The 17,987-nt window shown below is 41.8% G+C and overlaps 1 protein-coding gene across 4 annotated transcripts in view; it reads left to right on the top strand.

Annotated features, from left to right (window-relative positions):
- The first annotated feature begins 4,022 nt into the window (after positions 1-4,022).
- The window catches only part of LOC137615176 (uncharacterized), an 851,893-nt gene continuing 837,928 nt past the window's right edge, over positions 4,023-17,987 (top strand). For all 4 annotated transcript variants that reach the window (XR_011039177.1, XR_011039179.1, XR_011039176.1 and 1 more), the window contains exon 1: positions 4,023-4,155. The gene's annotated coding sequence lies outside the window, so the exon portion shown is untranslated. The remainder of the gene's footprint in view (positions 4,156-17,987) is intronic.

The raw sequence follows: 17,987 nt of genomic DNA, 5'->3' as shown, positions 1-17,987 counted from the left end.
GAGATACTACAGCTAGAGAGTTATGGGGTCCTTTGACTGGCTTACGGTTACAGTTCACTTTCCCTCTACCTACGCACCGAATAGTCTGGCCTATTCTTTATAGATTCTCCTGTCCTCATACACCTGACAACACTGAGATTACCAAACAATTCTTCTTCACCCAAGGGGTTACTGGACTGTATTGTTCTGTGGCCACTTTCCTCTTAGTAAGGGTAAAAGGGACTCTTTAGCTATGGTAAGCAGGTCTTCGAGGAGAAGGACACTCCAAAATCAAACCATTGTTCTCTTTTCTTGGGTAGTGTCATAGCCTCTGTACCATGGTCTTCCACTGCCTTGGATTAGAGTTCTCTTGCTTGACGGTACACTTGGGCACACTATTCTATCTTATTTCCCTTCCTCTTGATTAATTTATATATGAAATATTCATTTTAATGTTGTTACTGTTTTTAAAATATTTTATTTTTCCTTGTTTCCTTTCCTCACTTGGCTATTTTCCTTGTTGTGGCCTATGGGCTTATAGCATCCTGCTTTTCCAACTAGGGTTGTAGCTTAGCAAGTAATAATAATAATAATAATAATAATAATAATAATAATAATTTTTTTCGCCTTAATTGCATCTCTGCATCAGCAAATGACTTGAGTCTTCAAAGGTGAAGAGTAGTAGCTATACGTATAGCTTCATAATCAAAGTCCAAAGTATCTTTGTATTTCCATTGACAAAGCCAACCATCAATCAAATCACAAGTATTCTAATCGAGCATTGAATTCGTTTTGTATTAAAAGTTGATCAACAGAAAAGTTCCTCATTTGGTAAAGTAGCCTACATCTTTTGTACAATGTCTCATAATTATTCCCTTCTATGATACGAGAGAGAGAGAGAGAGAGAGAGAGAGAGAGAGAGAGAGAGAGAGAGAGAGAGAGAGAGAGAGAGGAGTTGGGTTTTGTTTTTGTGACTGATTCCTTGTTTTCATTTGAAGTAAAATGCAAATCCACCTTCCTCATAAGTCTAGCTGAGACTTCTTTCGACCAGTAAATAACAGTGGAATGTCATTAGTGTGGTTCTTCTGATGAAATTCAACTCAGGACATTTACACGAACAAGAATTAGATCTCATTAAGATCATTATTGTCCTTCAAGGATAGAACCGTATGACACTCGCCGGTTGAGGTCAAAAGAGCCCATATCATTTCACCCTTATTAAGGAATATTTTCGTTAAGGTCATCAGGGGTCAAGAAAAGTATAGCAGTGAAGTTCAAGGTATAAAGGCCGTTCATGAATGGCAGAGGAATGGGAGAGTAACATTGCACTAGCAAACAGGACAATACCCTAGTGACTGACCATATATATAAGATCAGCGCCCAAGCCCCCCTCTCCACCCAAGCTAGGAACAGGGAGGGCTAGGCAATGGCTGCTGATTACTCAGCAGATAGACCTATTGGCTCCCTAAAACGCCCCATCCTTAGTTCATAAGGATGGTGAGGTTACAGCGATCAAAGGAACTAACGAGTTTGAGCGGGACTCGAACCCCAATCTGGCGATCACCAGGCAAGGACGTTACAATCAGGCTACCATATCCCTGTTAGTGGGAAAGAAACCCCTGGACTCTGTGAATGCGTAGCAGAAATCGATTTTTCCTTGTCATTGAAGTATTGAATGTGCAATAATGTGACATAGTCATGTGACTGAGTGGAAATGTGCAATAATGTGACATGGATATGTGACTGAGTGGGACAGCTTTTAGCCCACGTTTGGTAGGTCTTCGGTTGGTCCATGCCTACCAGCCGCCAGTCTACCTAGATGGAAATGGGTACCAGTATCTGTTGGAATTTGAAAAAATAGTTCAGTAAAGATATAGTTTGACCCTGGGGAAATTGCAATATTATTAAATCATGATATTTTTCAGTTTTGTAACTGAAACATCACATGAAAAACTAATTGATTATAATTGGTGGAACAGATCTTGAGAGGTAGAAAAAACAAGGCTTCTAATCTCAAAGGCCAATAGGATTATTTTAAATATTTTCAGCAGATTTTACCCGCTCATGAATGGCAGAGGCAAGGGACAGTGATATTGCCCTATCAAGCAGGAAAATGCCCTAGACCTAGAGACTGACCATATTACAAATGATCAGCCCCTAAGTCCCCTCTCCACCCAATCAAGGACCAAGGACGGACAGGCAAGGGATTGCTGATGACTCAGCAGATAGCCATTAAGGCTTCCCCAAACTTTCCCCCCCCCCCTATCCTTACCTCACAAGGATGGTAAGGTTGCAGCATCCAGAGGAACGAACGAGTTTGAGCGGCACTCGAACCCCAGTCTGACAATCACTAGGTAAGGACGCTACCACCAGACCACATCAACCCACAAAGTTTTCCTGATATATCAACATATTAACATATTTTACAGGTATTCATGGGTTTTGGGGGGTGTTTGTTCTTTCCGATATGATAACACACTTCATGATGGTTCTGCTTTTTATACTCTAAATCAATATACCTATCCCCCCACCCAAAATATGTATACGTATATACTAATTTGTTTACTCATGGCATTTATATTTTTTATGTTTGAGTAAGTCTCGAATCCCCGTGCAACAGGTGGCCAGGCAAAGACGTTTCCTATAGGTGCCATTCTAGGATCGTTCTCTTCAAAGAGAATTAAGGTGTCTCATCTAGCTATCTACCTATTCATATATATATATATATATATATATATATATAGAGAGAGAGAGAGAGAGAGAGAGAGAGAGAGAGAGAGAGAGAGAGAGAGAGAGAGAGAGAGAGAGAGATAAATACAAATATATATATATATATATATATATATATATATATATATATATATGTGTGTGTGTGTGTGTGTGTGTGTGTGTGTGTGTGTATATATCATGATGACTAAAAAAGGATGAACAATTCATTAGTTTAGAAAACAAACCTCATATCAGTTATCGTCTGCCGAAGGCTTCATGTTCGCTTTGTTATGCTGCAAAGAGATTATGATCTGCTTCCCTCTGGAGACGTGAAAACTGTATCTTTATAGATGGTAACTCGGGTTTCCCTTGTTTCATTGAAAGGTGTAACGTGTCAGCGTTTAAGGATTTATTGAATAACATTTGTCCTTCGTATTATTTATATCTTGTGAAGCAACTTCGTAAGAAAATAAAAATAAAAATCTTTATATATATATATATATATATATATATATATATATATATATATATATATATATATATATATATATATATTGTGTGTGTGTGTCTCTCTCTCTCTCTCTCTCTCTCTCTCTCTCTCTCTGTAATTCACACCAACCGGCTGACAAAGATGGTTTGGAGTAAGGGAGGATTGATTGAATTGCAGTTGATAAATAATTTTCGTTGAAATTTCAACCCATGACGTCATTCACAATTGATTAATATTCGTTCATTATTTTGCTACAACAAAGTTAAACTTGAATGGGTATTTGAATAGTTTTTTTTTTTTTTGAGAATCCCGCTGAAAGCTCATGTTGAGATTCTCCTTAGTAGATTAATAGTAAACCTTCATTTTCTAGTCTTTCTTTGGACGTGGCATAGATGTGGGTGTCAGGTTTGTAATTCTGGTTGAGATATCAAAGGAAGATTCGAGCGATTAGGAGGATGTTGTTAAGCTTGTAAAACGAGGCTTCTAATGTAGTTAAAAATAACGTTTGAAATTTTTTTAACAAATCATTCTTTCTGATCGGTCACAGTTTAGATACAAAACGGGGAGAGAAGAATTATTAGGAGAAAAGGTTTCGTTAATAATTTGATCAACATTTCTCAACAAAATTCCATGATTTAAAAAACTCCAAATCTCAAGAACTAATCGTAAATCCAATAATTACCAATGTAGTTATTCTAGAAATAACTAATCGATTCACGAGATTTTCTGAGTTATGAAATTCCCAACAGATGGCAGCATTACTCGTTGGACCATCGCCTTTGTTTAGGAGTGAAATGACGCTTTTGCAGATTCCTTGTTTGTTTCTCGGGAAGGAAACAGATGTTTCTGATTGGTTGGAAGTTTCAAACCTTTTGACTGAGGAAATAGATTCCGAATAGAGCTGTTGCTTAAGTCTTAAGTTTCAAGTATTGATAGTGTTTGTAGATTATTTAGTGAGGTATTCTCATATGATAAAGGCAAGTATTCGTGTGAAATAAGCCACGGTTTTTTAAACCGTGATATGGTTGTTTGTAAGTGTGCGAAGCAAACTTCGCTTTAGTGATAAATTTCTATGAAGTTATTTTTGTTTTCTGGCATGGTGACCTGTAATGTGTAATGCGTAAACGTGATTATTGCGAATGAGGTTAACACAATATACTGCTCGCTCTATATGTAAACTAAAACTCATTCAGTGTGTAAATTATAAAGGTTTTAGGTCGCTCTTGTCAACTTCCTCCATTTACCAGTTGCTATGAGATCGAGGAATCTTTCTCTAAGCCTATTGACGCAAAGGGTCTCGATTAGATTTCGCCAGTCGTCTTTATGTTGAGCTTTTATTTCAATATTTTCTATTCGTCATCATCTACTTTACGCTTCATAGTTTTCAGCCATGTACGCCTGGGTCTTCCAGCCCTTCCTGTGCCTTGTGGAGCCCTGTTAAGAGATTACAACGTCTTATTTCTGCCAAATACCGGTTGTGTAGATTCATGCTTATCATTAGCCGCATATATGCTACCAGACATCCAATCCACCCATTAGTTGCCTCCTTGCTTATTTTAGCGAAATTAACTGATCTGTATCAGGTACCGGAAATTTACTTTGCGAGGCTGAAAGATTTATCTAGTTTAGCTGATCTGGATCTTCAGATTTTATTCACTTATATTTTTCCCTTTTGGTACATAAACCTTATAACCCTAAAAATCGGTCATGAATAGTGATTGTTAGGCGACTGGTATTTGTATCTGACTAGACTTGAGTACAGTTACCTACAGTATGTGGAATGGCTGACTGAAGATAGAATAACAATGTGATAAAAGGCTAGGATATTTGAAGCGTAGGATTTTGCCATTTATTTGTGTGGAATATTTTAGGGTCTGATAGACGATGCTTTTCGATTAAGAAGGTACTCGAATTGTAATGGTTAAATTACGTACCCATCCGAAAGGTATAGTAATTGTTTAATAGTTTTTCTTGTACATGTAGTAAGATCACAGCTATTTTACGTAATTATGAGAATAACATAATTAATATATTAAATAAATTTACTAAGTTAGTCATTACTACATACGATTGCTTCTCAGTTATCTAAAAGTAATTCGTCATAGCTGGAACAAATAGGATATATCATCATGCCAAATATAAGACAAATGCATCAAGCACTGTCATGGAATCAAATTTGGCTATAAAAAAAACTTCACGCTGTTATCAACTCCTTTCTGTCACACTTACATTAAGGGGCCAGTTGTCTGATTCGTAGCATCAAGCAAGGTTAATAATTTCACGGAGGGCTTTTAGGATCGCATGTGATCAACCATAGTTATTAGCGATGGGCTTAACATTTGACCAAATAGTGAAACTGCAAGGCATCAGTTTCCACTTTTCACAGAACTTAGATTCTAGCTAAAAAGCAAGACTGCAAGGCAGCAGCTGTCCTTTTAGTCGCTTTTTACGACAAGCACGACGTATGATGGTAGTGTTCTTACGACCACAGGACTGACGTATGCATTATCCAAAGTCTATAGAAAAGTTTTCTATAGACCTTGGTATTATCAACAGCATCGGATAAATATCACTCCATCGCTGGGCTAGGTCATTAAATGATGGACACATCTGTCCTAGCTTCAAATACTGCTTAAATTGAAAGTCTCCCCAGCAAATTTTGATTTCGTGAAAAGTTAATCTGTGGCACTAAATCTATGGTATTCTGAGTTTTTATGAGTTTTCGAACGGTTTGGTATTTTTTTTAGTTTTTTTCAGATTCCCAATGGTGGCGTCATTGTCACTGGCTCCCACCCTAAAATTATTCCAATCCAATCTACTCGAACGATGATCAAATTGTTCCATTCATATTTAAAACTCTTAATGTTATGCTCTTGGAAATAATTATTTTATCTGGAACATTATGGCTTTAGTTTGCTAATTAGGAGAGTTTGATTCTAAATGCCCGTGACGCTATTCTTTCGTCCATCAGAGAAATGGAGTAATTGGGCAATTGATGGTTCCAAACCTAACAACATCTGAACAAATATTAAAGTGAAAACTGTGGCAATACTAATGGTTTTCATTGCACTGTGCTAATCCCCTCTATATAATAGAGCAAGTTTGTGGCTTATATATATATATATATATATATATATATATATATATATATATATATATATATATATATATATAAATATATATATATATAGAGAGAGAGATATACTGTATATATAGATATACTGTATATATATATATATATATATATATTATATACATATATAAATAATTTATCTATGAATATATATATTATATATATATTATATATATTATATATGTATATATATTATATATATTATATATGTATATATATATTATATATATTATATATGTATATATATATATTATATATATATTATATATGTATATATATTATATGTATATATATATATTATATGTGTATATATATTATATATGTATATATATATATATATACATATATATATATATTATATATATGTATATATATATATATATATATATATATATATATATATATATATATATATATATGTATATGAACATATATCACAAGCACACGTGATTTTAATTAATGTAAATATCACCCACGAAATGCATTTAATACCGAATTCTATCTTGGGAAAACATATCCACTTGGAATTCATTTTATGGTAACAGCTTCTGGCCGGGTGGTGATTCGAACCACCACCTGTACGGCTTGAAACTATGCTAGCAGGGACCCTAACGACTCAGCTGAGTCGTTAGGGTCCCTGCTAGCATAGTTTCAAGCCGTACAGGTGGTGGTTCGAATCACCACCCGGCCAGAAGCTGTTACCATAAAATGAATTCCAAGTGGATATGTTTTCCCAAGATAGAATTCGGTATTAAATGCATTTCGTGGGTGATATTTACATATATGTATATATATATATATATATATTTTTGGGCTCAAGCCATGGCGTCCTGATGGAAGGTTCCTGTTTGGTAGCTTCCTTGGGTATAAGACTACTAAGATATTCCCAGAGAATTTAACCACAGGTTATCACAGAATTCTAACTTCTGGAGCGAGTATCTCAAAGGTTTCCCTTTAAGACATCGTAATACAACAGGGGACACGCATGTCTGATCGTGCCACATAGCTATCTCCACCCCGAACAGAGTTAACGCTTCGGTGTGTAAGGGCTGAGAATAGCTGGGAGCCGTTCCACAGCTAATCTCACTCGTGGCTACTACTGATACTCGAGACGTAAACAAACGGACGCCATTGCTCTAATGACGTCACGCGCGTCTTTATCCTTTGTTTAGTAGCTGCCCTACTTAGACGGATTTTCCCTTGTGTTAACTTTATCGCTTTGCATCTTCGCTATGTCGTTACCTTCAGCCTCGCCTTCTTCTGGAAAGTTGAGTACAAGGTTCCAGTATTGTTTAATTAAGCTCTGGCCGTAAAGTAAATATTATTTCGCGAAATAATTGATGTTTTGTGGCAGAGCTGTGCCTCTACCGGACCCGCCATTTTATGGCGTCGTTGTTGTTTTGCATGTCTTATTTAGTTAGCCACAACAACGCTTCCGGCATTATATACTAATCGAATACATTAGTTTATTTAGTCTTCATAGCTAGGAACTTTTATATCGTGTTTAGACGCTTTTTATCGGTCATCGATTGACCTCATACCAGTCGGCTACTATAGCCCCCAGGCCAGGAGCCTACATACAAGTGTTCATGCATGATTTATTAGTGATCCTAGACTAAGTTATGAAGATAGTGGCATTATTATTTTACAATACTTTTGACTAGTGATGCAAATGTTTTCGCCTTCAGGGACCATATAGGGGATAGGCTAGTCAGTGATTCTTTCTAGCCTAACCTAACCCTAGGACCCCTATATGCTTCCTTCATCCCCTGCCTTGGCACTCCCTCTATTTAGCCTTGATCCCTTTTCTGAGTAAAGGGATTAATTGTCTAATAGAGTATTTATATCGCCTCTCAGTCCTCCCTAAAGGAATGAACCCCCTTTAGGATTGCGTCTGAGAGTGAGGTTAGGCTAGCCTACCTCTATGGCTAGGATAGTCTATGACTTTCCTGCGATAGCGATACGTCTTCTTCCTTGCCTAGTTCAGGACTTTTAGCCCTGATCTAGGCCGGGTTAGGAAGGTTTCTCTGTTCCATGCTGAAACTGTACTCTTGCACCGTTTTAGCCGATCAGCCTAATCTTAGGTTAGGGAGTGTCCTCCCTTCCCTTTGTGGCCGCTCTGGTACAGAAACCCTTCCTGGGAAGACCTCTCTCTTCTCCCTCCCCACCTATCTCTTGTATAGCCTAGCCTATGCTTAGGTTAGTTTATACTCATCTGTCCCCTGTCCTACAAATCCTCCTTAGGGTGGATGAGTAGGGCTACCCGAGCTTCCCTGTGCTGTCCGCTCTGGTACATATACCTTCATAGTGTCCTATAAGGTTAGTTACTAGTGTAGCTCTGCATAGGGGAGTCTCCCCCCCCTCTTGGGTGTTCCCTAGTCCTCCCTTGGGCTACCTGCTCCCGGTCCCTAGTGACCCCTGCTTATGGATGCTAGAGCCTGTCTCTATCATGGGTACACCCCCTCAGGGAGGGGGAGGGATGTCTGGAACCCTGACGGTACTTCCTGCATCCTTTCCCCCCTCCCCCTGTCTCTCTATCTATCCGGGTGCCGGTCTCTTGCCGCCTCTACTGTCGGCAATACCTGCCTCCCTCTTGGTGACTTCCCTACCCTTGCCGCCAGCCCCCCGTGTACCGAGGGACTGCCGGCTGCCGCCGGCTACTACCGGCAGCTCTCCTACTCCTATCTAATCGTCCGCTTGCCGGTCGATCTCCGGAGTGCCGGCATATACTGCCGGCAACCCGATACTACCTGTACCATCCTTACCCCAGTCACCAATCCGGCATCCTCCGGCTGCCGGAGCCGCCGCTCCCTGCCGGCGTGCCGCCGTTGTGCCGGCGGCCGCCATCCTGGTATCTAACTGACTTTGAAATTGTCTGTTCTAGTGCCAGAATCTACGCTGGAGCGAGCTCCGGCGTGCTGGCGGCTTGCCGGATGCCCCGGAGGCGTCAAGAATACTTGCACCCCCTCTCTGTAGCTATCATAAGACTAAGATAGCCCTACATTGCAAATAGATAAGCTGCTTTGCTTTTAAGATCAGTACCTAGTACTGCTCTATTAGTGATCATGCTGTCTCTTTGCATTCTTCTATTTCCAGCATGCTATGTGCATCTTAGCGCGGCTGGTTGCCAGAAGCAGTTACCCTTAATGAGGCCTTCTGGCTCTTAACTGGGAACCGAATGAATTCGATCCCAACCTTGTCCTTGGCTTTCCATGGAGTTCCAATATAATGGGAATCCTAGGAAACTATATCCAATGATCTCGGTCATTTGGATTATCCCAGGACCAAGCCTATGGTAACCAGCCGGGCGAGATGCATGGGGCGTGTTCTCCTTTACTGTTTCATTCTCTATGCATCACACCTTCTTTAAGTTAATATTAATGATTAATATTAACTTAATTTAAGAGCCATTCCTATGACTCCCCCATACTCATTTTCTCTTTCTTCCACAGGAGGAGCAGATGAAGTGTGACTTCGCCTACTGTGCTGTGAAACGCTCGCAGTTTTACGGACATACGGCGTGCAGGACTCACGCCCCTTGCTCAGACAAGAAAGGGGATTGGAAGTTCTGGAATCCACTGGAATGTACGGTCTGCCAGGCCTACCTAGTTGAGGCCTTCCATAACCCTCCCTCAGCGGAGGTTAGAGACATTGCTCGTGAAAAACTGCGCAGGTGGGTGCGTGGTTTTCAGAGAAATGCTACTGGACCGTACCTGGCCACCGAAGAACTGAGGTCCCTGTTGTTCCCTAAGGCCTCCCCTGACTCAGTGGTTCCAAAAGAAGCAATCCCCACTGTCCAAATTACGGTGGAACCTGATGTGGTCATGGCTCAGTCCATGCACGAGTGTCGTTTAGATTCCGAGGATGATGAACAGATCTCTGACGTCTCGGAAGACACGGAGAAGACGCTTATGGCTCAAGGAGCCGAAGAGGACGAAGACAAGGTGGAATACACCGAGTCGGAGATTGGAGCTACTCCCTCGTCCATCCCTCCACCTACTCCTACACCGACGGAAATGTCCATTCCGTCTACCTCCTCGACCCCGGATCCTTCCTCTTCTACCCAAGAACTGATCCGACTGATTAGAGCTGTCATGGACGACAGACTGAAGGAGAACCAGAAGTCCATCAGGTCTATGATTGGATCCAGAGACCCGAAGAAGATCTCGGTCAAGGATCTCCCAGCTTGCTCTCATGCCAACCCGTGGAGGTATGCAGAGCATATGGTTATTGCGACCGGCAGGATCTTTGTTAGTGACAAAATCGGCACGGTCCCGCTGGAAGATGTGGAGTTCTTCCCAAGCTTCGAGGCCTACCCGGACTGTTACGTCCGGCTTCGTTCCGAACCTGCCTCGAAGGAGGAGACCGAACCTAAAGAAGAGATAGTGTTCGATCTCGCAAAGGCCCAGGCTATGCTAGCCTCCGCATTTAAGAGCAGGGGCTTTACCTGCTCTAAGCTTCCTGCCTTGAGCAAGAAGCATCCTACATATGTCGCACCTGACACTGCGATTCTCCCTTTTTTGGAAAAGGCCTTGGCTGCATGCCTTAAAGCGGCGGAAGAAGGAAAACCCTGCCCTGCACTGGAGGAGTGCAGACCCTTCTCCATCGTGACACCCCCTGACACTAGACAATGGAAAGATGTCCAACATACTTTCGTCGTGGGTAGGCTCGATCCTGACGTCGCCGGACGTCAGTTTAATGAAGACCTCCCTAAGCTCAATGATCACCTCCTTCGCCGGGAACAAGACACGAAGGAGAGGCTTGCGGCATCTCTTTCTCATCAAGTCCAACTTGAAGTTATGGCCTGTGACACAGCAGTACCTGATCACTACATGGTACTAGCCAAATCCCACTTACTCACAGTAATGAAGGACTTGTACCATTTCATAAAGGCACGTAGAGCCTGTCGTGAATTCGTGTTTGTCGGTGCCACCATGAAACACGAACCCCGGAGGCTGATTTCCTCCAACATCTGGGGAAAGCACCTGTTTCCTTCTGACCTTGTCAAGGAAATAACTGACAGAGCCGCCACGGAGAATAGGAACCTTCTCCACAAGTGGGGCATGTCCAGAAAAAGGAAAACCTCTCAGGACGATGGACCTCAGCCTAAGAGGAAACCTCAGAAGCCAAAACCCCAGCAACGTCAACAACGACGTCAGTTTCCGGGACCCACTACCTCCCAAGTGGTTGCCCAACCACAACAGACCTTTCAATTGGTCCCCCAACCGGTGTTGTCACAGTCACCGGTCTTCACCCCTGCCTTTGAGCAGCCATCCACTACCTTTCATGCCAGAGGTAGAGGCTCGTCCAGGGGTGCAAGCAGAGACGCCTCTCGTCGTCCCTCCAGAGGTAGAGGAGGAAAGGGAGCTAGCGGCCGAGGCAACAAGTCCTCGGGACACCAGAAGCAATGAAGTGCTTCCGGTGGGAGGAAGACTCCGCCAATTCCAGGATCGTTGGACCTTCGATCCTTGGGCACACAGCATCATCAAGAACGGTCTAGGCTGGAGTTGGGTGCAACCACCCCCAATCTTCCAGCGGTTCTTTCAACAATCGACCCCCATCCTGGAAGAATATGTTCTAGACCTCTTGAACAAGAAGGTGATAAGGAAGGTAAAGTCCACCAGGTTCCAAGGGAGACTGTTTTGCGTTCCCAAGAAGGACTCAGACAAGCTCAGAGTCATTCTGGACTTATCCCCCCTCAACAAGTTCATAGAGAACAACAAATTCAAGATGCTGACGCTTCAACAAATAAGGACCCTTCTGCCTCAAGGTTCCTACACGGTCTCTATAGACCTGGCGGATGCCTATTGGCACATTCCAATGAACCATCACGCTTCCTCCTACCTAGGATTTCGACTCCAAAGAAAAAGCTACGCCTTCCGGGCCATGCCATTCGGCCTCAATGTGGCCCCTCGGATCTTCACAAAGCTGGCGGATGCCATAGTACAACAGCTCCGCCTAAGAAACGTCCAGGTGATGGCCTACCTCGACGACTGGCTAGTCTGGGCTCCATCGCCCGAAGAGTGTACAAAGTCTTGCGACGAAGTTACCCAGTACCTAGAACACCTGGGATTCAAGATCAACGAGAAGAAATCTCGCCTCTCTCCGGCTCAGAAGTTTCAGTGGCTGGGAATCCACTGGAATCTTCAGTCACACCGCCTTTCCATCCCCCAGAAGAAAAGGAAGGAAATAGCAGGGTCTGTCAAGCGACTACTGAAATCCAAACGCATTTCAAGACGACAGCAGGAACGAGTTCTAGGCTCTCTACAATTCGCCTCAGTGACAAACCCAGTGCTTCGTGCACAGCTAAAGGATGCCGCGGGAGTCTGGAGACGATCGGCATCCATCGCTCGAAGAGACCTCAAGAGACGGCTTCCAAACAGACTTCGACGCCTCCTAAAGCCGTGGTCGGAAGCAATGGCCCTGAAAAGGTCCATTCCTCTCCAACACCCTCCTCCATCACTCAACATCCACACGGATGCCTCACTGGAGGGCTGGGGAGGTCACTCCCACCTGAAACAAGCTCAAGGGACCTGGTCTCCACTATTCAAGACGTTCCACATAAACATCTTGGAGGCCATGGCGGTCCTTCTTACTCTGAAGAAGCTATCCCCGCCGCCCTCGATCCACATCCGTCTAACCCTAGACAACTCGGTGGTAGTTCGTTGTCTCAATCGCCAAGGCTCAAGATCGCCCCAGATAAATCAGGTGCTTCTCCCAATCTTCCGTCTGGCGGAGAAGAAGAAGTGGCACCTGTCTGCAGTTCACCTACAAGGATTCCGCAACGTGACAGCGGATGCTCTATCTCGGACAAACCCGATAGAGTCGGAATGGTCTCTAGACGCAAGATCATTCTCCTTCATCTCTCATCAAGTCCCAGAACTTCAGATAGATCTCTTTGCAACGAGCGACAACAATCAACTTCCTCTGTACGTAGCCCCGTACGAGGACCCCAAAGCAGAAGCGGTGGACGCCATGTCACTGGACTGGAACAGATGGTCGAAGATATACCTGTTCCCTCCCACCAACCTTCTGTTGAAAGTCCTCTCCAAACTGAGAACCTTCAAAGGGACAGCGGCCCTAGTGGCTCCCAAGTGGCCCCGGAGCAACTGGTACCCCCTGGTCCTGGAGCTGCAGCCCAAGCTGATCCCTCTCCCGGGCCCAGTTCTCTCTCAACAAGTACAGAAGTCGACTGTCTTCGCTTCATCATCGAAAATCAAGGACCTTCATCTCATGATTTTCTCTCCCTTGCCGCAATGAAGAGGTTTGGGATCTCGAAGAAAAGTCTAGACTTCCTAGAGGAATACAAGACCGAATCCACGAGACGGCAATATGAATCATCCTGGAGGAAATGGGTCTCCTTTGTTAAAGCAAAAAATCCTAAAGAAATCACCATTGATTTCTGTATGTCCTTCTTCATTCACCTTCATGGACAAGGATTAGCAGCCAATACGATTTCAACCTGCAAATCGGCTTTGACTAGACCAATTCTATATGCTTTCCAAATTGATCTGTCCAACGACATCTTTTACAAACTGCCGAAAGCATGTGCTCGCCTACGCCCAGCACCCCCTCCGAAACCGATCTCCTGGTCACTAGACAAGGTGCTCCATTTCGCCTCCAACTTGGACAATGATTCATGCCCCCTCAAGGATCTGACTCAGAAAGTTATATTTTTATTTGCTCTCGCCTCGGGAGCTCGAGTCAGCGAAATAGTGGCATTATCAAGAGAAGAGGGACACATCCTGTTTGCTGATTCAGGAGAAGTGACCCTCTCCCCTGATCCGACGTTTCTCGCCAAAAATGAACTACCCACCAAAAGATGGGGCCCTTGGAGAATATGCCCCCTGAAGGAGGATGTCTCTCTATGTCCAGTAGAGAGTCTCAAGGTCTATCTTCGCAGAACTTCAAACTTTGGTGGAGGCCAACTCTTCAAAGGAGAAACATCGGGCAGCGACCTGTCACTGAAACAATTAAGAGCGAAAATCACCTACTTCATTCGCAGAGCGGATCCGAACAGTACACCCGCTGGTCATGATCCTAGAAAAGTGGCATCTTCTCTGAACTTCTTTCAGAGCATGGACTTTGAGAGCCTTAAAAACTTTACGGGCTGGAAGTCCTCGCGAGTTTTCTTTAAACATTATGCGAAACAAGTGCACGAAATCAAACATTTTGTGGTAGCCGCAGGTAGTGTTATGAAACCTGCACCTAACTCTGCGTAGAACAGTGAGTTACTTGGGACTCTAACTCTTCGGGTGCCTATGTTGACCCTCGAGTGATTCATAGTGATGTCTAAAAACACTTAGTGCTTTTATAACTGTTCTTATCCCAGGTGAAATGTCATAGTGTCACACAAGTGCCGCATGCCTTGAGCATGATGTGTTATTTAAAGACTTGCGTTCCTCGAGAACGAGTACCTACTAATCCTGAAATTCCCTTTCAGATTCAAGAGCAAGCCTTTATTTCTATGTACATTATTATTACTGTAAATGAACTTTACTTTTGCTGTAAATTATTTAATTTCTGCATTGTGAAATAAAATTTATATTTTATTACTTATGCGTCTCTTTCAGCTCCTACTTACTATGAAATACATACTGTCATAGTTTTATTTATTCCTCCTTTCTTATGGTCATGAAGAATTTAAGATGTCTAATCCTAAATTATATTCACCTTGTCTCAGTAAGGTTCCTACACGAATACTTACTTCTGATAATCAGGAGATGAACTCTACACACAGTGCCCAACCACCACTGGCCTACTTCAGAATGTTCCTATACAAATATCAAACATTCTGCTTCATCTCTAAGCTCTTAAAAGTTCTTCTGTCAAGATGAATAGCCCTTCAATACCACTTTGACGTCGGCATAGCCCATGGGAACTTCCTACCAATGGGGGGCAGGATATTTCGTTCCTATGGTTCTTACCTAAGATTACTTTGCTGTTTTGTCAATGCCTAGGCACTTAACTCTGGAGGAAAATCTACCACGATACATTGATTCTCTGGTACTCTTCCATCAGGACGCCATGGCTTGAGCCCAAAAAACGGATTTTGAGCGAAGCGAAAAATCTATTTTTGGGTGAGATAGCCATGGCGTCCTGATGGACCCTCCCTACTACTTCGTTCAGTTTGTTCCCACCCTACACAATTGTATCATGGTGATGGGCAGCAACTGGCGCCAGGATAAAGACGCGCGTGACGTCATTAGAGCAATGGCGTCCGTTTGTTTACGTCTCGAGTATCAGTAGTAGCCACGAGTGAGATTAGCTGTGGAACGGCTCCCAGCTATTCTCAGCCCTTACACACCGAAGCGTTAACTATGTTCGGGGTGGAGATAGCTATGTGGCACGATCAGACATGCGTGTCCCCTGTTGTATTACGATGTCTTAAAGGGAAACCTTTGAGATACTCGCTCCAGAAGTTAGAATTCTGTGATAACCTGTGGTTAAATTCTCTGGGAATATCTTAGTAGTCTTATACCCAAGGAAGCTACCAAACAGGAACCTTCCATCAGGACGCCATGGCTATCTCACCCAAAAATAGATTTTTCGCTTCGCTCAAAATCCGTTATATATATATATATATATATATATATATTATATATAGGCCTATATGTATATATATATATATATATATATTATATATGTATTTATATGTATATATATATTATATATGTATATATATTATATATGTATATATATATATATATATATATGTATATTATATATGTATATGTATATATATATATATATATATATATATATATATATATATTATATATATTTATTTATTTACTTTTAATATATTTAATATATTTATATGTATATATATATATATTATATATGTATATATATTATATATGTATATATATGTATATATATATATGTATATGTATATATATATTATATATATTTATTTATTTACTTTTAATATATTTAATATATTTATATGTATATATATATATATATATTATATATGTATATATATGTATATATATATATTATATATGTATATATATGTATATATATATGTATATGTATATATATATTATATATGTATATATTATATATATTTATTTATTTACTTTTAATATATTTATTTATTTAATGATTTATTTACCTGTCTCGCAGAGCAGCAGCCAATCGGAAACGACAATATTCCACAAGGTGCCCAAACTGCCGTATGGTAGTTAGGAAAGGTGAGGGGGGGGGCGGCGGCAGGGTTGAATCTGAGTGTGTGCATATCTAAATATTTACGCGTTATTTAGACGGGTCTCGTACACTAGTATTAACGTAACAGCATTTCTAATGAAATTTTGTTGTTAAACCCAATGCATCTATTATGATTTAAAGCACCGAATCCCAGGAGTGATTGTTGAAAATGGACTTTGAAATTAATACTAATTTCCAATCAGGTTTTGCGCTGTATCAAGTATATCCAGACCCTGAAGTTAATGACCATTTTCCTTGTCATTAATTTTTAATTATCTAAACTATAGTTGATCACATTTCTGCATTAGGTTGTGTGTTTGACTTGTTCCTGGTTTAGAGAAGGGTCTTCCAAACGCTCGATATAGCCCAGCGGCATAGTAAGAAATATGAAACCAATTGTTCAAATTGTTCTAAAAGCACCAAAATTGGCACACATGTGGATTAATACATTCTGAACAATTTTGGATATGGAGGCATTCAAGATTCTCCCCGTAGCACATTTGGCGGCCATTTTTCAAAATGGCCGCTATTTACCGTTAGCGTCATTGAATATGTACCATAATTTGTCTTTTTGTGGATGCTAAAGGTGATAAGTGTGCTAGAAGTGATAAGTATTGTACAATTACACATACTTCTGTGCTTACCAAATAATTTGGCTACCATTTCACAAGAAAATGAATTTTACTTTGCAGCGGCAGCGTTGGTGGCAGTGACGGCGGCTGCAGTAATAGTATAGTGTTGATAGTCATGGTGCTTGTAGTAGTAACTTGTGGTAACATGGTGGTGTTTTGTGTCTTTGCAAGTGAGGCAGCAGCAGCACCACCTGACATCAGAGACGCGTTGTTCCAGACTGCAGCCATGGCAAAGAAGTTCCAACTGGTCGATACTTTTGAGCAACGTACTCCCACAACACCTCCTGAGACAAACTGGAAGCTGTGTCTTGTATGTCAAGAGGAGACAACAGAGTCACTTGTCTGCCCAGTACTGTCTAAACGCCGAGACCCTGGGAGTGGATAAACGACAATGGCTGCAAACTTGGTCAAATTTGATGAACTCGGAGAACTGCCAAGAACTGTTCAGTTACAGGGACTAGATGAAGGACAAGGTGTTGAGGCGACAATGGTTGCCCACCAGGCCAAGTGGCATAAAACATGTATGCTCAAATACAATAACACAATGCTACGAAGAGCAGAGAAGAGACGCATCGCAAGCAGCTCAGCATTTGATAGTACTGACAATGTCCAGGCCAAGCGCGCCAGAACACACTCTTCAGAAGCCACTACCAGCGGCACCTCCTGCTTTTTCTGTGGAAAGTCTGGCACAGAGACCCTACATGAAGTAACAACCTTCCAGGTGGACACACGCGTACGGAAGTGTGCAGCGCAAGTTGGGGACAATGAACACATAGCCAGGCTCAGCATGGGTGATATGGTGGCTCTGGAGGCCAAGTACCATTCCAAGTGT

The sequence above is a fragment of the Palaemon carinicauda genome, chromosome 21, assembly GCF_036898095.1.
Source record: "Palaemon carinicauda isolate YSFRI2023 chromosome 21, ASM3689809v2, whole genome shotgun sequence".
In the NCBI taxonomy this organism is placed as follows: domain Eukaryota; kingdom Metazoa; phylum Arthropoda; class Malacostraca; order Decapoda; family Palaemonidae; genus Palaemon; species Palaemon carinicauda.
Note: the sequence above shows the minus strand (reverse complement) of the source record. Positions and strands in the feature narration are given on the sequence as shown.